This window comes from Phocoena sinus, chromosome 1 (genome assembly GCF_008692025.1).
Source record: "Phocoena sinus isolate mPhoSin1 chromosome 1, mPhoSin1.pri, whole genome shotgun sequence".
In the NCBI taxonomy this organism is placed as follows: domain Eukaryota; kingdom Metazoa; phylum Chordata; class Mammalia; order Artiodactyla; family Phocoenidae; genus Phocoena; species Phocoena sinus.
The window spans coordinates 166,156,903-166,181,035 of NC_045763.1; the positions used below are offsets into that span (position 1 = coordinate 166,156,903).

The 24,133-nt window shown below is 36.0% G+C and overlaps 1 long non-coding RNA gene across 1 annotated transcript in view; it reads left to right on the top strand.

Moving 5' to 3' along the window:
- The window catches only part of LOC116748904, a 44,623-nt gene extending 20,999 nt beyond the window's left edge, over positions 1 to 23,624 (top strand). Inside the window, exons 3-5 of the long non-coding RNA XR_004348437.1 lie at positions 17,617 to 17,773; positions 21,640 to 21,752; positions 22,858 to 23,624. This is a non-coding gene — a long non-coding RNA (uncharacterized LOC116748904). The remainder of the gene's footprint in view (positions 1 to 17,616; positions 17,774 to 21,639; positions 21,753 to 22,857) is intronic.
- Positions 23,625 to 24,133: the final 509 nt, after the last annotated feature.

The following is a 24,133-nucleotide window of genomic DNA, read 5'->3' on the forward strand; positions in this document are numbered from 1 at the left end:
AAGTAGTCAGCCAGAGGCAACCTAAGGGCACTGAGTAGAGGATGAGACATTCAGCATGGGGGTTTAAAAGCGTGCATAGGACAGTACTGGGGTGACTACCTACATCAACTGGATTATCTCAGAATTTAAATTGGTCTGTTTAATAAGGTGATTATGTAATTCTAAGATACACCAGAATTTAAATCCTATTAATTTGTGTGACTTCCATCCAGTGACTTGGCCTTTCTGACTTCCTTAAGTGCTAAAGTAGGAGTGATCCTACCTCCCTCAGGGAGGTACTATAAAGACTAAGATGACATATATAATATAGTTTGTAGGGTGCAAAATGTATGGTAGATGTACAACTAATGTTGGTTTTCCATGTGATTTTGAATATTGTGTCCCATGAAGACCTTTATACTGCAGGTGTAGATTTTGGGCTTAAGAAATATAATCTAGTAATGCTGAAGTATACCTTTCCAAATTTCATTTTAAGAGGTCTTAAGCACACCAATAATGAGATGAACTGACTTCACCCATGTGCCTCCAGATATGATGCATTTAGAAGGACACACCATCGTCTTTGTTTTACCTACTAAAAATGTATATCCTATAATCAAACCATCAATCCTGAAAATATCAAATAAACGCAAATTAAGGGACATCCTACAAAATAGTCTTACTATGTATTTCAAATATACTGTCATAAAAGACAAAAAAAAAAGGCTGAGAAAAGCCTTCTGCTTAAAGCAAACTAAAGAAATATGGATATCTTTGTCCAAGATGGCAAAGTAGGAAGACCCTGAACTCAACTTCTCCATGGGCATGCCAAAATTACAGATTAACTATCTGTGAGAACAGCCTGAAAACTAGCAGAAAAAGATTTTCTACAACTAAAGATATAAAGAAGGAACCCCAACAAGACAGGTAGGAGAGATGAAGATGCAGTATAGTCAGGACTCACACCCCCAGGTTGGCAATCAACAAACAGGGGGAAATCACAATCATAGAGGTTGTCTCCGAGGATCAAGGGGAAATAAAACAAAATGAAATCAGACTCATAGATACAGCGAACAAACAGGTGGTTACCAGAGGAGAGGGCTATGGTTGGGGGTGAAATAAGTGAAGGGGATTAAGAGGTACAAACCTTTAGTTCTAAAATGGATAATGCATGAGGATGTAATAAAGCATAAGGAATATAGTTAATAATACTGTAATAATTGTGTATGGGGACAGGTGGTTACTAGACTTATAGTGGAGGTCATTTCCTAATATATGCAAATGTCAAGTCACTGTGTAGTATACCTGAAACTAACATAATATTGTACATCAACTATATTTGAATGAAAAAAAAAGAAGGAAATATGACAATTAAATGTATTGTGTAATCCTGGATCAGATTCTTTACCAGGAAAAATTACAATAAAAGACATTTTCAGGGATAGTTGGCAAAATCTGAATATAAAATGTGTATAATTTTCTGTTTATTTTTTAAAATTTTGGTAACTGTACTGTGATTATATGTGAATGTTCTGAAGAAATACATGGAATTGTTTAGGAATGGGGGGCATGATATATGTAACTTACTCTCAAATGATTCAGAAAGTAATATATGCATATATTTAATTTATATATGTATATATTGTTTATATCATTGCCCAAAATTATATACATGTAATTTTTAAGTTTACATATGCATATTTTTGGGGAGAGGTAAGAACATATATATAAATGTATAAAGTTTTGGCAATGATGTAATATGTAGATTGGCGAATTTTAGTAAATGGTAAATGTGGGTAAAGGATATATTGAAGTGCTTGCTATTTTTCTTTAAATTTGAAACTATATCATAATAAAGTCATGAAAGTTAAAAACTTAAGTAAAGACGTCTCGTAAGGAAGAAATCTGTATTTCTAAAAGCGATGGTCAGGGGTTGGAGAGAGTGATGCACTGTTGTGTGATTTTCTCTGTTTACTTGGCATATACCCCAGGTTATAGCCTTCAACTGGGCATTCCCCATCTCAGCTTAGGAAACATCCTTATACTAGCCCTGCAGGTTAATTCTAACTCTGAGCTGAGAAGTCTTATGTCTCCGTTCCACTTTCCAGAGCAAGGAGACAGAATACTTAGAAAAGTAGAGTTAGTTCATCACACTTGTGCTGTACCGATTGCTTCTAAGACAGAGAGCATTCTTGGGAAAGGCTTGGGGTCATCCCTGCAAAATTCACTGGGTACACAGTTGCACATACCAGACTCTAAGTCAGGGTTTGATAAGATTCCAAAAGGGTGGTCATTGATGGGAACCCTGATACCAATATTAATGACCTAGTCCCTGATTTTCCCTCCTTCTTTCCGACTTCATCTCTTGCCCTCAGACCCCACCGTCCTCCTGCCAGCACCTTTTGTGCCTGCATCCATACTAATCAGAGCTCACCCCATACTGGCATGGAGTTCCTTGCCTTTACCCAAGTTTCTCCCTCCAGCTGGAACACAACATTGCAAGTCAACTATACTTCAATTTAAAAAAAAAAAAAGAAAAGAAATATAGTCTGAGTCTGGGTTCAGATTATTGATCTAAATTATTTATTTATTTATTTTCTCAGGAGAAAACATAGGAGTTAGAATTTTTATAATATGTTGCTGGCAGATGCACCAGAATTTTCCTTCTTGACAGATGTGATTGCATTTAAAGGTTTAAAAAATAATCTGACTCCTTCTCAAGAGGGTAGACTGAACAAATTCTATAAGTGCTCTCCTGAGCCCACCTCAAATTCCAAACACATAGAAATGTAAGGTAATAGATTTAAAGTAAATCCTTAAAAATACATTGCCAGTTTTGAAATCCAGAAGTAAATTCTCTAGGTATCAGAAAGGGAGATTCTAGAAATAAGAAATAAGTAGGATTTGAAGCCATGTGTCCCAGGGGGTTATACAATCAGATGAAAGATGTAGGGTTCAACCACCCAAGTAAGAACAGGAGACTGGATAGCAAACTTTGTACCTGGTGGAATATGAAAATGTACTCCTTGTAAGAAAAAACAGCTCCGCATAGAGCTTTGGCCCTTGTCCAAAGATACAGCACAGAATTAGGATGTTCTTCTAAATATAATGGAAACAGACTCAACCATAGAAAATAAGAGCCCTTACTTAAACATCATGTTTTGGAGTAAGATAAATCTCTTGTATTACCTATTCAGTGAGAAAATTCATAAACAAGAATCTAATATATAACTGGTCCAGAAGTAGTGAACTCAAAACAGTCTCAGCAGAAACAACCATGCAATGGTTTTAGGGATACATCTCCAACTGTGGGAAAGCATAGGAAATATTTGTAGAACAAGTCTGATAAATATTTAGTTCTTTTTCAACCTGACAAAAAAACTTTTAAATGAGCATGTTTAAGATGTTCAGGTATAAGGGAAAGAAAATAATTCAGAGAATTATAATAGGAAATTATGAAGAAGAACAGGCACATTTGAAAATGAAAACAAGAAATTTTCAAAAATGAAAACTGTCATAAAAATAAAACACAATGCACAAAGTTAAACAGTAGACTATATTTACTAGAGGAGAGATTAATAGACTGAAAAATAATTTTGAGGAAACCACTTAAAACGTCTGAGATCAAGAAAAATAAGTAGAACATTTGGAGGAAAAGTTAAAATGTACAGGGAAAAGAAGGAGAAGTTTTGACAAATGTCTAATAGAAATTCCAAGAAGAGAGACTAGAGATAGTGGGAACAGATAATATTCAAAAAGATGGTAGTAGAGAGTTCAGGAATTGAAAGGAGACACTGGATGCAGATTGAAAAAGGAGCAATGACAATGAAGCAGGATAAATAAAAACAAATTTATATTTAAATACATTGTAGAGAAACTACAGAATATCAAGGAAAATCAGAAAACCTTCAAAATTACCAGAGAAAGTTTCGCTTGTAGAAAAGGAGGGCTATCAATTTTTTGAAAACACCAGAGACCTGCTGAAGTCATTCTGAATTATGCAAACAAAATCCAGGGGAATAAGGAAACCTAGAGAAGTAATCATGGCATTTGGGCATGCTTTAATGCTAATGCATCTTCCATTTCTGGAAGAATCAGCTGCGAGGCTGAAAAGTTGAGCGGAACTTTTGGCAGGCTGAGAGAACTAAGGGAAACATTGGAGTTCAGTGTTCCCTCCTTCAAGGATGGAAGGACACTGGTAAATCTCACAGGTTTTGGATTGGTACCCCAAGGGATTATAGCCTTGGACTAAGAATATGTAATGAATATATCAACCTTCATAGAGGTTGTAATCAATCTTTGCAGCATTTCAATCACGTATTGAGTAAAGTGAGTCTGGGTTTGAGAGTGCTCCTAGCACTACCCTAGCTGATAGATATAACATTATTCAGAGCTCCATATATATATATATATATATATATATATATATATATATATATATATAAAAGACATATATGTCTTTGAGACATTGGATTTAGATTTTATGCTCACTTTATTAATATCTCAAGATAACTTTAGACTTTTGGAAGAGAATTAGACACTTAAAAAAATGTAAATTATATCACTAAAATATATTAATTGAAATTAAAAAATCAAAGGATGGGTTTAACAAAGATGAGACATAACTAAAGAGAGAATTAAGGAACTGGAAGAAAGATTAGTAGAAGAAAATTTCTAGAATTAAGAACAAAAACCCAAAGAAATGGAAAATACATATGGATAAAGTAAGATCCATATGAGGAAATACATATGTGATTCAATGACATGCATGTGAGAAAATACAGGTAATAAAGTGAATATATGTATAATTAGAGTCCAATAAGTAGAGAAACAGGAGAAACAGACAGAAGCAATATTTGCCTAGATATTGGCTGATATTGCTCTAAAACTCATGCCATATATCAAGCTACAGACGCAAGAAGCACTAGGAGCCCAAAGAAGGATACATAAAAAAGTCACATCTAAACACATAATAATTAAGCTTATAAAAAAAAAACAATGATAAAGGGACAGTCATAACAGTCATTAGAGAAAAAAAAAAAAAAAAAAACAATTACCTTCAAAGGAGCAGCAATAGGACTGACCAGCTAATTTTTTCAACCAAAATAATGAAAACTGGTAGAAAATTGAATATCTTCAAAAAGCTGATAGAAAATAAATGCCAACATAAAATTCTATACAAAGTGAAAATATCTTTCAATCATAAAAGTAAAATAAACACATTTTAAGTATAATCAAAACTAATAGGATTAATCATCAGACTGGCCCTGAAGGAAATCTAAACGGTATTCTCAAGGCAGATGGAAAATGGTCTCAGCTGGAGCTTGGAGAAACAGGATGGAATAAAGTAAAAAAGAAAGTATAAATGTATGGATAAATCTAAATGCATATTAACTGCATAAATAAGTAATAGTAATATGTGAGCTTAAACACAGACATACATATCATACAAAACCATTAGCATGTAAGTTTGGAGGGGTAAAATTAAAGTTAAAATGTTCCAAGTCCTAGCATTGTACATGATGAAGGGGAAATACAAATGTATCCTAAATTTTGTTAAGTCAAATATGCTTGCTCTAACTTCAAGTAAAAATGTATAACTAATATGTTAATAGAGAGGAAATTAGTATAATAAAAATGATTGATTAAAAAAAAGAAAGGAAGGGAAAAGAGAACAGATTGGATAGATAGCAAGCAAATAGTGACATATTAGATTTAAAGCTAAATATAGTAATACTATAATTACACAAAATGTAAATGGATTAAATACTCCAAACAAATTTGACAGTGTGAATAGGAAAACAGTTATTCAAACATGTATAAGAGACTCCTTAAATGCAGGAGTCTATAATACCAAAGCCTGAATAACCATAGTTTGTCTGTCAATCATTTTTTCAAGTAAAAATATTGTTTCATGAAATGGGTGGTTAGTTCAGCTTGCAACTCAAACAATCTTCTGGTGTTTTCCTTTGAAACAACCATAATATTTTGGTATGTAGCAGGCTTGCTTTATGCTTACTTCCCATTTTGTTTCATAGCTGCTAAGATGTATATTCAAATGTTGAGATTTAATAACATTAATAGTTTTTGCTGATCCATCAAGGACAATATTGTATGAAATGGGTACTTTTTCTTAACTGGATCCATGTGGCAGTGAAGAAAAAAAGAACTACTATTACTATTTGTTGTCAATACCAAGATTTGTGTTTTACCTACCATTGATTTTGCATCTTCATGGCAAATGTTAACACATTGAAAAAGACAAATAATGTCTTCATATTATTATGAAAAGAGTTTTTACCCTGTGAACTCCCTTTACAGGGTCTCAGGAAGTCCTAGGTTTCCTTGAACCACTTTAAGAACCACTTGTCTCTGTAGTCTGTCAAAGGATTAAGAGATATACTTGAAAATAATTATAGTAAGCTCCCTTCACACAATGAGGAGTAAATTTTTGAACTTATTGCCTCAAGAAGGGTACAGTCAAGAGAATAAGCAGACTCTAAAGGCATCTGGATGATATGAAGGTGGCCCAACCATTTGTCACTGATGTCCTGGAGAAGAGCCACAGTATCCCATAAAAATCCCTTTAGAAGCACTCTCAGAGTGCTAACACTGGTGTTAATGAATTATGAATTGTATTCAGGGTACCATTCTTTTTATGCTGTTATAAAACAAAGAGAACAGCTGCAGTTTTCAACACTACAAAATGGAATATTTAGAATCTGTGTGTATGTATATGTATGCGAAGGAGTTAAATATATGCATGGGGTAGGTGGGAAGAAGGGGTGAATATATATGCCTATAGGACCAGATACAAAGGACTGTTATTTGAGTGTGTAATATCCATTAATCATGTGTTACCAGGGTAGAAGGCGGTCATTGAAAGGGAATAGCTGGCATATCCTGTGTTATTGGGCCATGTCCCAACATCATATGTAAAAAAGATAAAATTCCTTTGGAATGAAACAAACCAACTTATCAAACAAGTTAAACATGCCACCATCCACCATGAGAAATATGCAAGAGGACTTTAGGGCTATTGACAAACGGAATGAGGAAGAACAGAGTAAATGAGTATTTGACTGCAGGATTGTGTTCTGTGAGAAGGACCAGCCGCTGCACCCAAGTGAAAATGCAGTCATTCCTTCACATAACAAAGGGCAGTGCCCACCATTAGGCAACCTCTGCAAAACCTCCAGGGAAACCCAGATGCCTGATAGAGCTGTGTGGTTGGTAGAAGAGGAAGGGAGGGCTGTTTGCTGATGATGCTGAGTTTACAGGTTCATGATCTAGTCTTACTTTGACCTCCTTGGCCCTCCTTTCTCATCACCTGTTGCCCTGCTTCTTCAGCTGCTGTATTAGCATTTGGGCTGGGCTCTGAGAGGGAATGGCTGTGTTTCCCAACAGCCCTGGACGACTTCACCATCAAGAGATCTACCAGCATTTTCCTGGCTCTCTTTGGACTGACCTGGAGTCTTGGGGTGGAAAGGGGATGGCACGTGAGTCAGAGCCCAGAACTCTGCCTGGTGACCTGGCAAGCTGAATATTTACTCATCTTACTTTGTGGAAGATGCACCACCTAAGAGATGAAAAAGGCACCAAGGGCAGAACGCAATCGACCATTCCTGTTGTGGAAAAGAAAGGGACAGTCATTTGACATTTTCCCCTAAATTAGTATTTTAAAATTAGCAAGCCAGTCCCATGAGCTTCAACGTATTGGAAAAGTGTTGGATTCCAAAGAAGAGCTTCCCATTTCCTCTCTGCCTCTTTAGAACAACGAGTAACATGTAAAGAATTTTCCCTTTTTTGGAATGTAAGATTTCTACATCAGAGCTCATTTTTCTCTCCATAATTTCTCTCTATTGGATGTTAAAGAAAGCTAAACTGATCTCCCTAATTATTGATAGTTTAGGAATCTCATTCATTCAGTCTACAAACTTAGTGGTCCCTGTGTGCCAGGACCTCTTCTAAGGGCTATAAAGTAACTGGAATATATTATAGTGACACAACATGATTTATTTAAACTACTACATTTAATTTTATTCCTTTCAATTCCATCTCTTCCTTGTTTTTTCTCTCCATCTATCTCCACATTTTCATACAAGGAAAACATGAAAATCACATATATAAACCAACAAGATTTGATTAGTATACATTTTGAGGACACTAGCCCAAATGAAGATTTTAATTCAAAATGGGGCTCCTTCTAGATTCTGTGCCTGGGATGATTTAGAGAAAACACCTTAAGTTATGTTCCCTGGAGCAATTAGAGACCACTGTTGTCAAATGGACTCTCACATTTATAGACAAAAGGTGGAGTTAATAAAGTCATCACAAAGAAATATACAAAGTTGCTTGTATCTCTGGAGAAATACTTGGTTGAGTCATTCGCGTCATCAAATTAGATCCTGGGTTTGTTCTGCATCTCTTTGTTTTGCATCTCTTAGGTACTGTCAGTCTGAAGAGGAGAGAAGGCAAATGCCACTGTCTCCTCTCAATACCTCTCCCCTGTACCAAGTGCATCAGCCCTAAGAGATAACACTAAAAACTTATTACCGAGAAAGTTGAAGATTTGTTGTAAATTATCTTATCATCTGGGGGTCCATACTCACCTTTTAAACAATGCTTTTAATAGTATAGAATAACAGAAACAAAATATCTTTTCCTTGCAAGTAAACTCAGCTTTTTTTTTTTTTTTTTTTTAAATTAATGTACCAATGGACAGGCTTCATTGTATCCAACCTTGAAACGCCAATGATTTCCTAGTGGTGGGCTGGGGAGCGAGCTGTTGAATTGGGGCAGTTATTTAACAAACAGCCTCTCACAGCTGTTCCCAACAGGAAATGAGGAAGAATGCTACAGATGACTGTTGGAATCCCAGACTAGGATACCACTGTGCCAACGTTTCTGAATACAAAATTCCCTTTGCCAAAAGACCTTGAGACATTTGGGGAGAGAGATGCCAAAAGCTGGCATTCCAAAAGAAAACTGCCCCATTTTATTTTCCCTTTAGAATGAACTATTTGGTGTTTGTGTAGAAAGGATGGAATGTATTAGCTAGATGTAGACAGATTGAAAAATGGGGGATTAAGAAAGGGAAGGGACAGAAGATCCACTATCCTGTCTTCTTGCTAGTAACTGTCCAAAGTATTATAATTGATTGGCCCTACCTATAACTTTATAGCCAGTGTGTTCTTCCAGTTTAATGGGGAAAAATAATGTGCAGTAAGAAATGTAGACCACACATGAATGGGCATGAAATAGTTATAGGATACGCTACCAGGTTTCTGTAGTCCAAAAGGGATGTGTAAAAGAAGGATATAGGACATTTCCAGGTTCTCGTATTTCTGCACAATGGGGGAACTCAGATTTTACCAAGATGAGAGTTTCTTCACCTCATAGAGAGTGTAATAAAACATCTCAATGACACCAGAGCTTCAAAAGATGATTGAGGCAACCAGCTAGAAATAATAGTGTATGCCCAATAGAGAGCAAAAGCTACAGTGTTATCCAGATAGGAGATAAAATGTTTTCTCTGATAATAAAGAACTGGTAATCCACAGCTTGCTAAATTTGTTGAAGCAAACCCCAGCCTCCTTAATCACATCTTTGATGGAGAGTCTCTTTACGTGCTTGTTCAATGTTAACTTTAAATGTAGAGCCTGAGCATGAAGATCAGATAGAGGCAAGCCTATATCCTGGGTGGAACTGCAGAGGGAAAGGCTAGCAGGGTCACCCGGGAAAGGATTAAGGAAACCTCAGTGCTGCAACATCTAGAAGATGACCACAGGATAGAATTTTCTGACTGAACTGCCTGAAGATCTTCACATATTCCTTAGTGAGATGCAGTTGGAAATGACTACTAAAATGATATTTTTAGTGCTATTAGGGTGAGTATACTTCTACTGGAGTTACCTGTACACAGAAGTGACTCTAAAATTTAAACAGAGGAAGATTTAGTGTTGCCAATCTGGATAGAGGTGGTTAGATGGACCCTTAAAGTGATGCTGTATTTGCATAGTAAGCATAAGCCTTTTACTTAGGTTGCACATCTACATGGGGTGGCTTGGGTCGCTATATTGGGATTGCTTGGCCTGAAGGCTGTTATTGGGTGGCCTCTAAAGATTCCCCAAATAACTTTTTTGTCCCACGCACCACTCTCATATCCTGGCGTGCTTTTAGTTATTTTCCACATATCCTTCTGTATAAAACCCTGATCATAAACACCATTTTGGGGGTATTGACATGGATAGGTAATTGGTCCATGTGGACTCCATGGACAACTGCAGTTCAGATTACAGCATCCAGCGAGGGCAAAACAGATATGTGACTTTCTGACCCAATGATGCTTGAACAAGGCTTAGTTACACTGGTGGGGGGTCAGGGAGGGGGATGGCATGCTAAGCGTTATGTACAAAAAGTTAAATTCATACGTTAAAGCAGTTGTGGTCTCTCACTGTGTTGTTTTTCTTGGCCAGCAATCTGCCTTGGAACACATGCATAATTTTCTGGGGATTGTCTCTTCCTCCCAATAGCATGGTAATACCACTGTGAGCTCAGTAGCTATCTGGAAGTTGTAACCACTTTGGGTCACTGTTCACTGGATGGGGAATGAGGACTTGAGCAAGATGGGTGGGATATTTAGAGTCAAATCTCCAGAAATTTAGAATTAGGCGAGAGATCAGAGGTCAGTTTCTCTCTGGGTAGCTGGACATGTATTATGTATCAATAAATTTGGGAAGATGTTGGTGTCTATGACATGTGGGAGAAAAAAATGTAAGCATATATTATAAAATAACAGAGCTGAGAGGGGGAGACAGAGACCCCTGAAGTCTTAAAACTTCAGTTCCTGATTCTCATCCTTTTCCTCAAGGTGGGCTTATCTTTTCTTGGCTTCTCTAAGCTCTTATCAAATCCTTACAATACTATCTTTCCCTTTTATTGCTTAAGCTGGGCTTGCATGGTTCTTGTTACTTGTACCATCAAGATTTCCCACTTGGAAAATGGCTCAAAAATTCTGTTTGTAATCCCAAGAAATTTGAACATCTGCCATCTGAGAATTAGATCCATGGTCCTAAGACTAATCACTCGCTTCCCTGTTGGATTCTGCCAGTGGCTGTCTTGGTTTAGGTCTCTACAGACTCTGTGGGTAATTATTATTAATAGTTAAGTCCTCATTTTAGAGTGTAGAGGTTGAAGAAGAATTAGACGTGTTATACCCATTATCACTAATGATTCAACTTTACACCATGAGAATATATTCAAAGTTATTGTACATCTTCACCAGAAGGCTGAAGAGTAATCAAATGTATTACAAATGCCTAAAAGTGAGTTTTTAGTCTTTAGAGTAAACAATAAACTGTCATCTGTGCCACTTTACTCATTTCAATTTACTCTGACAGCCACCCAGTGAAGCTGTTATGGGTAGGTAACAAATTTCCCGAATGGAGAGAGCAAAGTTTAGAAAGGTATGTGTTTGAGATCTTTTTTAAAATTAATTTTTATTTGTTGAGTTTTTAATTTTTATAGTTGATTTTTATGGTTGATTTACAACGTTGTGTCCGTTTCAGGTGTACAGCAAAGTGAATCAGTTATACATATACATATATCCACTCTATTTTAGATTCTATTTCCATATAGGACATGACAGAGTATTGAGTAGGGTTCCCTGTGCTCTACAGTAGGTTCTTATTAGTAATCTAATTTATATATAGTAGTGTGCATACGTCAATCCCAGTCTCCCAATTAATCACCCCCCCCTTTCCTTGTTGGTAACCATAGATGTAGTTTGTTTTCTACATCTGTGAGTATACTTCTGTTTTGTAAATAGTTTCATTTGTACCATTTTTTAGATTCCACATATACGCCATATCATATGATATTTGTCTTTCTCTGTATGACTTACTTCATTCAGTATGACAATCTCTAGGTCCATAAAGAAGATTTGGTACATATATACAATGGAATATTACTCAGCCATATAAAAGAAGGAAATAATGCAATTTACAGGGTCATGTTTGAGATCTTTTAAGAGAAGAGTAATGAGTAACTCCCTTTATTGATCAGCCCATGTTCATTCACAGTTTTAATTATAACATATGCTCATTAAATATGACTTTGAAAACAGAAAAATAGAAAATATTTACCTCTTATTGTCAATGTAAATATTCTGGTTTATTTCTTAAGAGAGAATTTTTTCTAGGCATTTTTTAATACACTTGTCATCATTCTGTAAATACATTTTTGTAATTACTGGATGTTTAACATGATATTAAAAGTATTTTTTGAGTTATTACTTAGTCTTACTGATCATTTTTCATAATTGCATAATATGCCATCCTGTGAAAGTATGCTCTGTTTATACTGGTAAATATGAAGGAGGTTTCTGGTTTTTCACAACTATGGACATTCCCAGTGCTATATGTCAAATTAAAAGACAGTTTGCCTAAAGTTACCTCCAAGGCTTCTCTTTCCTCTGACTGCATAACCTTCTCACTCTTCTCCTAATCCATGCCTACTGCTTCCTTCAAGTCACCGTGTCTTCACTGAGGGCTGATTGTTCATGAAGGTATCAATTTTGTTTCTTTTATGACGACTGTATTCTATACCCTTTAGCTTTCATCTATAAAGCTGCTGTCATGTTATCTGACATTTGTCCACATGTGGTTTTGCTTGTTTGTTATTTTTTCAGGTCCTCCCCACCAAAGCATTTACTATGCTGTTTAGCACATATTGGGATTTAGTAATTTGTGGAATGAGAAAGGAGGGGAAGGAATGAGACAGAAAAGAGGGAGTGAACTAGCATTGCTTTATAATTTTCTACTAAACTAAGTTACAGTTTTCTTATTTACTGAATGATGAACACCAAGTTTGTTGCAAATTATGTTATCTGTTCTTAATATGCTTCTAGCCTATCATGGTCTCTTTATTTATTGTACCATAGTGAACTTTCCTGGTTTGATGTCTCACCAATATCTCTCTTTTAGGTACATATCCTAATGAGGCAACATACTATGAAAGTTTACAAATATAATATCTTTATGATGAAGCATGTAGTCAACATTTCAACAGGCTCTTTATCCAAGAGCAAGGATAAAGCATTTAGCCAACACACATTTCTTGCTTCTGGCACTCTGAGATGATCCATTAATTCTTGAAATAAGAGTTTCCTTAGGGTGTTTTCTCCTTTTGTTTGAGGTTTTCTGCCTACTAAAAAGTCATTTTTAAAAAGGTCAGCAGACAGTTGAAAACATACCTCTGAAACCTTGTGAAATTGGTTTGATATTTAAGGAATAAACACTAGATCTAAGGAGCAGAAACATAGGAAGAGAGAAAGGACTGTTCCTTCAGACTGAAGTATAATTCTATCAACAGTCTTGCTGTAGGTCCTATGTTGTGAGTTTTCTTTTTCTTTTTAACTAAAATATTCAATCTTAGAGTTGGAAAGGAAAAGGAGAGCAGAGATTGAGGAGAAGGTTAGTCCTTATTCTTCCTTTTTTGATGACATGGATTAATCTTCACCTAATGAGCAAGCTTCTGGCTTCTGTGGCTTCTTATCCAAGCTCCATGGGCAGGACACCCAAAGACTGGGTAGCCTTGGGCCAAGTTTACTCCAAGAGGTGGATAAACCCATACAATTCAACCTAAACCACATCTAAACATTTACCTAAAAATTATTGTAATGCATGATAATTGGGCTTTATCCTGAGCAGTTTATATGATTAGTTTATACAATTAGTAGTATTTTTATACAGGCTAATCAAATTTCACATTTTTTCTTCCTTGTGTTAGCTATCCAATATCCCTAATCAGCATTAATATTGACAACATTGCCTAAATCTATGTACATTTTAGTTCTCATTTTATTCACATTCTCTCTCTGAATGCCTCTCACTTCAGATGATGAATGATACGTATGTAAATACTGTAAATTATGTCTGGTATTAACATCTCAACAACTACTTTTTTTTTAAAATAAAGGAGGATTACATAGGGTTGAAGGAGGACTTGGAAGAGTGAGGGTGTTGGTGACAAGGTAACCTAGCTTTCCTGTTCAGCCCCTCTTGCAGCTAAGGATGGTCAAGTGATTTTGGAAACCAAACACATCCACTTTGAATCCCATCTCTGCTACTAACTAGATGGGCTGATTGTGCTTACCACTCTGATCCCCAGTTAGAGATAGTTTAGAAAAGGTGCTGGTTCATGTCATGGGCTTAGTAAGCTTTAGCTCTTTTGGGACACCCTCATTTTCATCATGCCCATTCAATTTAACAACATTTATTGAGCACTCACCACGTCCAAGGGGTGTATGCTACACACTAGAGATATAAAATTATATACAATATGGTGCTTACCCTCAAGCTGCTCCTTGTATGTTGGGAAAGCTTTGGTTTATAACTGACTTAAAATAGATAAACCAACAAGGACCTACTGTGTAGCACAGGAAACTATACTCGATATTTTGTAATAACCTATAAAGGAAAAGAATCTGAAAGAGAATATATATATATATATATACATATATAACTGAGTCGCTGTGTTGTACACCTGAAACTTACATGATATTGTAAATCAACTATACTTCAATAAAAATTTTAAAAAATATTAAAAAAACCCCACAATGGTAAGAAACTATGTCTTCTGTTTGGAAAATGGCAACGTGAGGAGGACTTACCACTTTCACATGCAATGTACTGCAAATGGCAAAAATCCACAGTGACTCTATCAAGGATGCTCTACTTGAATGGATATTCAAGTATAGTTTACTTGTTTTTCTGTCTTAACTATTACTACCACTAGACATGTTTGGCTGTGAAGTTTGGGCTCAATTATGAATCAACCTATGACCCGACCTTTAGGGTCTTTCTTTAGTGTGACCCTCTTTTCCTAGTTTGAACTGATGTTAAAAAGAAATTAAATATTTTCTTTTCTATTATCTCAGCTGGGGGAATTAGAAATCGGATGAATTTTCTACAATCTTATCTTTCTTATTAAGCAGACTAAAAGACAACAGGACAGTTTAAAATCCTCTCAACAATTAATGATACTCTTCTTCATCCCTTACTCTCTTTACCATTGTAGATCTGGTTAAATATCAGAATTTTTCATGTGGTAGATTCCCACAGCATCAGGAATCCTGACCAGTGCAAAGGGGACATCCATAGTTCTCTAACGCTGTCTTATTTTGGTTCTTTTAAATAAAAAGATACCTATATACCACACTTTGAACTAGCATGCAATTTTTCATATCAAAATTTGCCAATATAATTATCTATTTATTGATGCTGAAGATCTTCTTGGGGCCATTTCAGGAACAGATAATTCTACACCCTATATCCTGGAGGAGACTGAACTGAACACACAGAAAGAGCCAATAAATGTGAGATGTCAGACATAGAACTTTTGTTTTCCTAAAAATTCCTCTTCAAATGACTAGTCTTTATCCATATCAAATGTGAGGTTGACTTAGGAGGGGATATGTAATTATTTTCTGGATTGAAGTCAAAGATGAGATTAAATTAATCCATTTCTCTGGTGATTGCCCTGGAAGACGTCTCCATGCTTCCTCTTGCGGATCTCTGGCTCCTGTGTGATGCACACGTTATTAAGAACAGTTGGCCAGAGGATATACAGTGAGCAAAGGAACCAGGGAAAGGCTACTCACTTGGCACTTTGACCCAGTACCTGTATACAAAGTCCCAACCTCTAATCTTAAGCAAGGAAGTGTCCCCAAATTGTAAAACTTTAAGAAAAATGGACTCACATTCAAACAGCATTTCTAATAAGACTTTAGTTTTGTATCATTGTTATTATGTTATATGGAAACTCTTGGCCTTTAATGTGTAGTTTTGGTTGTATTCTGCAGTTGAAATCAAAATCACAACAACAAAAATAAAGGAAATAAAGGAAGAAAGTCCCTCTTATTCTCCTGGAGTACAAAGTGTAAAGACAAACTGAATATAAGGGAGATACTATCTCAGAAGTCCTTGCACATTGCTGAGAGCCAAGTAGTTGGTCCATCCTTCTCTGTGTTTGGCATGCAAGTTTTATCCAAGGACTACCAAAAAAGAGGCAAAAGTTTCTCCTAAAAATAAAGGAGAAGCCCCTCCCAAACACTGCCCAATAATCTGGTGACGTCAGTGTGGTTCTGGACTCTTTAAGAAGTTCATGCCTTTCTTATTAGACAGGGTTCTCCAGAGAAACAGAACTAATAAGATGTTTGGATATGTAGAAAGGTATTTATTTATTTTATGAAACTGACTCGTGTGATGATGGAGGCTGGTGAGTCCAAAATCTACAAGATGGACTGGCTTATGGGAAGAACTTATGCTGTAGTTTGAGTCTGAAGGCCCTCAGACTGAAGATCCAAGGAGAAGTTGATGCTGTAGCTGAAATCTAAAGGCTGTCTCCTGGCAGAATTACTTCTTGCTCAGAAGAGGTCAGTCTTGGGTTCTCTTGAGGCCTTCAACTGATTGGATGAGGCTCATCTACGATATGGAGAACAATTGCTTTACTCAAAGTCCACCAATTTAAATATTAATCTCATTCAAAAACACCCTTGCAGAAACATCCAAAATAATGTTTGACCACATATCTAGGCCCTGTGACCCGGCCAAGATGACACATAAAACTAACCATCACACCATTTGACCCAGGTTTTCAACTTCTGTGACTGTATCCTAAGAATATAGTGTAATCACAGATGTGGTTAAGGAATTACGTATAAGAAATATTATTTATAATAAATGAAGCTTGAGATAAATGTCCAATGATATGTGTGTGTCTAAATAATATAATGGAGATCGAATAAATGAAATATTATGCAAGTATTAAATAGCGTGTTTTAAAAGATCATTTAGCCTCATAGCAAATTGCTCATAATATAATACTGAATGAAAAACTAACACAGTTTTACAATTCTTTTCTCTCTTTCCCTTCTCTTCTTCTCATTCCCTTTTTCTATGTATCCTTCTCTGTTTCTGTCTCAGAAATATATCAAAATATTTACAGTGCTTTCTTTTCATAATTTTCAGTGTTTATTGTAAAAAGAAACATTTTTAATATGAGCATGCATCAAGCTTATAATCAGGAAAACATTACGAGACTTTGTTAAGTTTTTGTATCTGTATTTATCTACTTGTCTATTTATCCTGACAGGAAACACAAAATCTCTTTAGCAAAAAACAGTTCATTTACTCACAGGTCATTCCTCATTGTGGGACACTAAGGAATAAACGGACTGCAAATGCAAAGGTTGCACCACAAGAGATGAGCCCCAATATTATGAGCTGCAAAGCTCCTATAGGATGACTAGCAAATCTGTCCCTCATTTCCTGGGAATAGAGAGAAAGAAGGAAAAAGAGAAAGAGAGAGAGAGACATTTGCTGCTCTGGAAGGTAAACAAAATCTCCGTGGGGAGAGATGAGGAAGCTCCCCACATTTTTATCACCGTTATTATGTAAGCCAAAAGCTCTGAAAAAGGTAAAAATTTAAATCTCTGCAGAGAAATTTACTATCTCTAATGTATAAGGCATGTTTATTATTTAATCATCATTTAACCCAGGTTGTCAATAATGTTGCCAAGAAAGCCCTGACAGTGCAGAAACAAAATATTCATGAAGCGTTTTCTCCCAACAGATTTCCACTTACAACCATTGGGGAGTGACTGAGGCTAGTCTTGCTCCCCTACTGTAAACAACCAGAACATTGGACAAAATACATGATACTACATGTTCAGACACTGCGCAAGGGAAAATACAGGACTGTGATCCATAAAGGAAGGGAAACTGATGAGGTAAGTTCCACAGTGACTTCAGTTTTTTTTCATAGAAGAATTTTCTAGAACAGCATACGGGGAGGGGAACTCAAGCAGAGCATAATACTCTCAATTGAGGGACAAGAGATAAATCCAAATTCAGGGAGACTATGACAGCACATATTTGAGGGGCTGAGCACCAGAGATTACATAGCTTTAAAGAAAGAGAGCTCCAAAAACCTGCATAAGAATCCTCTTGAACCTTTGCCTGAATATTAAGCTGAGCTTGCATAGAATAAAGCTCCATGAGGCCAGGAGAAGAACTACTGCTAAAGAAAAAAATCACAACTTTCAAGGCACTTAGGGAATTCAATTAATGATGGTTTAGATAGATGGCTTTATTGATGAATTATCATAACCAGCTCTAAATAAAAAAAAAAAAATCAATCCCTGGAGAGAGCACGTCTGGAGTGATGGTGTAAGGATCTCTTAAAATATGCTCCTCCACAAAAGCAATCAGCAACATTTTTCAAAATGAACTTTTCAAAGCTCTGGAAATGAATCAAAATTTGCAATAATCTGAGGAACATTTGTTCAAGAAAAACATATGAATCTTGGTAAGAAAAGTGAGTTTTGTGGTGTTTCAACTTACCCTCTTCACATTCCTTTCTCTTCGTTTCTGCAGTGGCCTTAAAACCAAAGGTTCACAATCAGTAACCATAAAAACCAGTAGCTTAGCAGTCATGGGAGCGGGTAGAACAGGTTGAATCTCCCAAAAAAACCCATCACCATAGGCTTGTTATTATTTAAACTGTCTGGGTGTTCTCTGGAAATCTCTTTCTTTTCAAATAAATGTCATTCATTTATTCATTACAAATTATACAAGCAGAGAATTTTATTTCAATGTAGTATTATACATTTTATTGGAAAATACCTGGTTATTGAAGATATATGTATATATTACTATAACACTTCAGTATGTTAACTCGTTTAATACAGCAACCTTATTGAGATATATACTATTATTATGCACATTTTACAGTGAGAAAAACAGAGTTCCAGATATAGGTGAAGTTTCTTTTGACCACATGCTCCAATCATATCTCTTTTACCCATATCTCAGAAGCCACCACTAGCATGGGTTTGGTCTATATTCATCCGATCAGTTTTTACTTTTTATGTTCATATGTCTATCCATAAACAATATAAAATAGTATGTTGTGTGTTTTAAATGTATATAAATATTATCAGACTGTCTCAAGTTAATGAATTTAGGACTTTTCTCTGTATGGGAAGATGTAAGATTCTGGGCTTAGGAAATCATGAAATCATTCCTTTGATATGCACCCTAAGCATCCTGCTTTTCTCTGTCCTGAATCCCCTCAGGGTGCACCGCTGGGGGTGGCTGCAGAGACTGATGGCTTAATGGTCACAACATCCTTTGTTTACTGATATGGCAGGTGACGACATTAGTTTACACAAGTCTGAGGTGGGGCCTGAGATTCTGCATTTCTCACAAGCTCCAGGGTGGATAATGGTGATGGCCCTGTTCTACAGATCATACTTTGAATAGTAAGGCTCTAGGCAACATGTGAGCAGGCATTCTGTTTATCAGGGAAGGCTCCCTGGGAGAGGAGTTTAGACCAGGTTTTGAAGGAAGAAGGGAGATAGGTTTTTTTACCAGGGCAGTCAGTATACCAGGATAAAGAATAAGGTGGTTGAAAGGTGGAAATAGGTAAAACAGACGCAAACAAATGATCAACCAGTTGGCTCAGCCCACCAAAGAGATGGAAATACAGAAAAAAAAAATAGTGAATCAAGGAACTTCAGTGGCCCTCTTATGACACCTGGATGTGTCACACTCAGCCAGCGATTCCCAGGCTGTGTTCTCTGGAGCACTGCAGCTCTGAGAGTTGTTCATAGATATCTGCCTGGCTGTGCAATCAAATTAGGAGAGGAAATTCTGAGGTTATATATGTATTTCTTTAACTTAATTTTTAAAATGCTAATCTTTCTCTTCTCAACGCAGAGTACACATTCCCTCCTCTTTTAAAAAATGGTTTTGGGGCTTCCCTGGTGGCGCAGTGGTTGAGAGTCCGCCTGCCGATGCAGGGGACGCAGGTTCGTGCCCCGGGCCGGTAAGATCCCACGTGCCGGAGCAGCTGGGCCCATGAGCCATGGCTGCTGAGCCTGCGCGTCCGGAGCCTGTGCTCCGCAACGGGAGAGGCCACAACAGTGAGAGGCCCGCGTACTGCAAAAAAAAAAAAAAAAAAAAATGGTTTTATGCCACTAGGTACATATTTTCTAAAAGGTGGCAAATGACATGTCTTTTTTTTCTCCCTTTCAAATGGTGATTTCCAACCCTGATTGCACATGGGGCGCTGCTTAGAGAATTATTGATGGCCAAATCTCATCTTTAGACATTTTGATTTATTAGCCTGAGGTGGGGTCAGCCACTGCTCTCTGATCATTATCTGACCTGACTATCTCCACTGGGGCACAGAACAGGGTCTACACTGAGCTTCCATGGATCACCTGGTAACAAGAGGCAGTTTCATAAATTCTTTATAAAGCACTACCTATTTCATTAAAACATGTTAAGAATTATATCACAATGGTCAATAGCTGTTTCTGGGAGCCAAAAATAGGCCCACTACTCAGAATGGATATTAACTCAAGAAACTCACCCTTGCAATTTCTCAAGATGGACATTTATGGTTTATGAAAAATGCCCAGGAAATAAATGGATCTAAATTTTCGGAGGAGTAGAGGGTTCCCCTCTAAAAAAAAATTGGATCAGTTGCTTTGAATCCATTTGGAAAGGAATTTATCCTTAATAGTTATGAGCAGTTTGGCAAGAATCAGAGAAGGCTAAAAATCAGAATAGATCACAAATAGTTTTGGTGGCAGAGAGTCTTCATTAGGGATTTATTTTATTTGTGCATTTTATTTTAAGAATTTATTTTCCTACATTTTATTTTAGTGAAGTATGATTTACCTATAATAAAATAGAGCCATTTTAAGAGTACAGTTCAAGCAGTGTGACAAATGTACACAAGTGTGTGATCATTGTCCCAGTCATGATAAAGGAAAGTTCCATTACTCCAAAAAAGCTCACCCTTGTGAACATTGCAATTAATCCTCCCCTGCCCTCCGCTACGTAACTCCACTGGTCTGATTTCATATACATGAAAACTTTTTTTTTTTTTTCGGTATGCGGGCCTCTCACTGTCGTGGCCTCTCCCGTTGTGGAGCACAGCCTCCGGACACGCAGGCTCAGTGGCCATGGCTCACGGGCCCAGCCGCTCCACGGCATGTGGGATCTTCCCAGACCGGGGCACGAACCCGTGTCCCCTGCATTGGCAGGCAGACTCTCAACCACTGTGCCATCAGGGAAGCCCTATGTATGCTTTTATTCTTTTATTTTTAATTTTTTTCCAGTTTCACTGAGATATAATTGACATACAGGACTCTGTAAGTTTAAGGTGTACTGCATAATGACTTGACTACATATACCATGAATGTATAAGTTTAGTTAACACCCATCATCTTATACAAATACAAAAAAAAGAAAAAACTTTTCTTTTTCTTTGTGATGAGAACTCTTAGGATCTACTCTCTTAACAACATTCCTCTATATCATACAGCAGTTTTATTTATAGTCATCATGTTGTACTTTACATCTCTAGTATTTATCTTGTAACTAGAAGTTTGTACCTTTTGACATTTTCATATATGTACCTTTTTATATCTGACTTCTTCAGCCAGCATAATGTTGAGATTCATCCATATTATTGCCTGAATCAGTAGTTCATTTTTTAAAAAAATTATTATTGAGTAGTATTATGGATGTACAAGTTATTTTAATCCATTCACTTGTTGATGGACATTTGGGTTAATTCCAGTTTGGAGCTGTTATGAATAAAACCGTATGAAGATTTATTTACAAGTTTTTGTGTGAATCTACAGTCTTATTTCCTCAAGCAAATAATTAGAAGTGGAATTGTTGGGACACAGGGTAAGTGGATCACACAGTAAGCTTATAAGAAATTGTCAAATTCTTTTCCAAAGTGGTTGTAACATTTACTTCCCATCAGTAATGTATGAGAGTTCCAGTTGCTAACATCCTTGATAACACTTATATTGTCAGGCTCTTTAATTTTAGCCATTCTGTTGATTTGTAGTAGCATCTCAATGTGATGTTAATTTCCATTTCTCTGATGACTAAAGATTTTAAACAAATGTTAGCCCCTACCTCAAACCATATATAAAAGTTAACTAGAAATGAATAAACATAAAAGGAAATTTTTACAAGAAAACATAGGAGAAAAGCTTTGTGACTGTGGAGGTAGGCAAATATTTCTTAGACAACTCATGAAAAGCACTTGAACATAAAAGAGAAAAATTGATAATTTGGATAACATCAAAATTTAAATCTTCCACTTTTCAAAAGATAGCATTAATAAAATTAATAGGCAAGCCACAAACTGGGAAACAAGGTTTTTAATAAACACATTTAATAAAGGACTTGTATCTGGAATATATATACAACTCTTACAACTCAAAAATGAGAAAATCAATCCACTTTAAAAATAGGAACAACAAATGTGAATAGACATTTTCAATTTATTTTTGTTATAAATAATTTTATACAAGTACATAAATGTGATCAAATACATTTTTAAAGTACAGTCTTTATTTTTTCCATTTTGGCTTAGTTTCTACTTTCCTTATTCCACTCACATCCATACCCAGCCCTAATACCCTGCACACCCATCTTAACAACCCAGAAGTGTTTCTCTACTAATGTAATCATACAAAGACACACACACGCACACACAAGGCACAGATATGGTTTTTGTCTTTTCTTTTTTATCAAAATGGGAGTCACATTATTTTTCTATTTCAGCATCTTGTTTTTTCTACAAGCCTTAATTATTGACATTGATCCAAGTCAACCGTCATAACTCAATTTTTTCTATTTTCATAGCTGTACACTATTCTGTGCTGCGTATTAACCATAAATCATTCAACTGTTCCCTTTGTTTCTGTTTTCCTCACTGAACAATGGGGTGATAAACATCCTTGCACATATCCTTTCTTTTTGGTATTTTTGCCTTTAGGAGTGGAATTCCTGCCAGGTTGCTTTCCATAAAAAGGCTGTGTTCTTTTCCTACAGCCCAACCAGCTGTATGGATGTGGGGAGAGGTAATGTGGCCTTGCTGTCAGGTAAGAAAATCTGGTGCCAGACTGCCTGGGTTCCATTCCTAGCTCTGCTGCTTGTGAAAGCTGTACCTCAGATTTCACATCTGCAAAATGGGAAAAATAGCACTTACCTCATTAAGAGTGTTGTGAAGATGGAATGAATTACTACCTGCAGAGCAATTACTGCCTGGCACATAGTAAGTGTGGTACAATTGTTAGCTATGCCCGTTGCTCATTTCACAAATGTTGAATAAGCATCCTACTATTTTTTCAGCATCTATTTTAGACTCCCAGGCTATGGCAGTGAATAAAACGGACAAAAATATCACTCTCCCTTGGAGCTTTCATTCTAGTGGAAAAATCTGCTACAGTGTTTTAAAACATTTTTGCTGTTCTAATAGACATAAAGTAATAGCTCATTATTCCTTTTGATTTGCATTTTCCTGACTAGGAGTGCATTTGATCATCTTTTCATTTACAAAATTGACACTTCTACTGGCATTTATATTTATAAATTTTTATATATTTTTGCCTACTCTTTAAATTTTTAATCATTTCTGTTTAGCATGCATATCAAAACCTTTCTGGGTTATAAATTCTCTTTACTCAAGTCTACAGTGTGTCTGTTGACTTTCTATATGACATCTTTTCCCATACAATTTTTATTAATTTTTATATAGCTAACAATTTCTACCATTATTTTATAGCTTTTAGAATAAAAGACTTAGCTAGGTTACATTGTACCAGTAGTTCCCAAAATATTTCTTACAAAGATTTAATTGTTTATTTTTTCACATTTCAATCTTTAATCAATCTGTAATTAATTTTTGAATATCACCAGTGTTATAATGGGGTTCCATGTGTTTCTTCTAGATGAAGAGCAAAATGTGTAGATTCTTTTAAAAAATTATCCCACCCTTTTTCTACTGAATTTAAATGCGTATTTAACACCATATATATACTGTATGTTCTGCTTCTGAGTTATTTATTCTATTTACAAATCTGTTCTTATACCAATACCATATTGATCTGATCACACTTACTTTTGGCGTGTGTTGGTATCTACAAGCAAGACTTCTCTCATTATTCTTTCTCAGTTACCTTGGATCCTCTTGGACATTTTTTTCATCATATTAATTTTACAGTGATTTTATCTAATTTTAAAAAGCAAGAATTTTAAATGGAATTGTATTA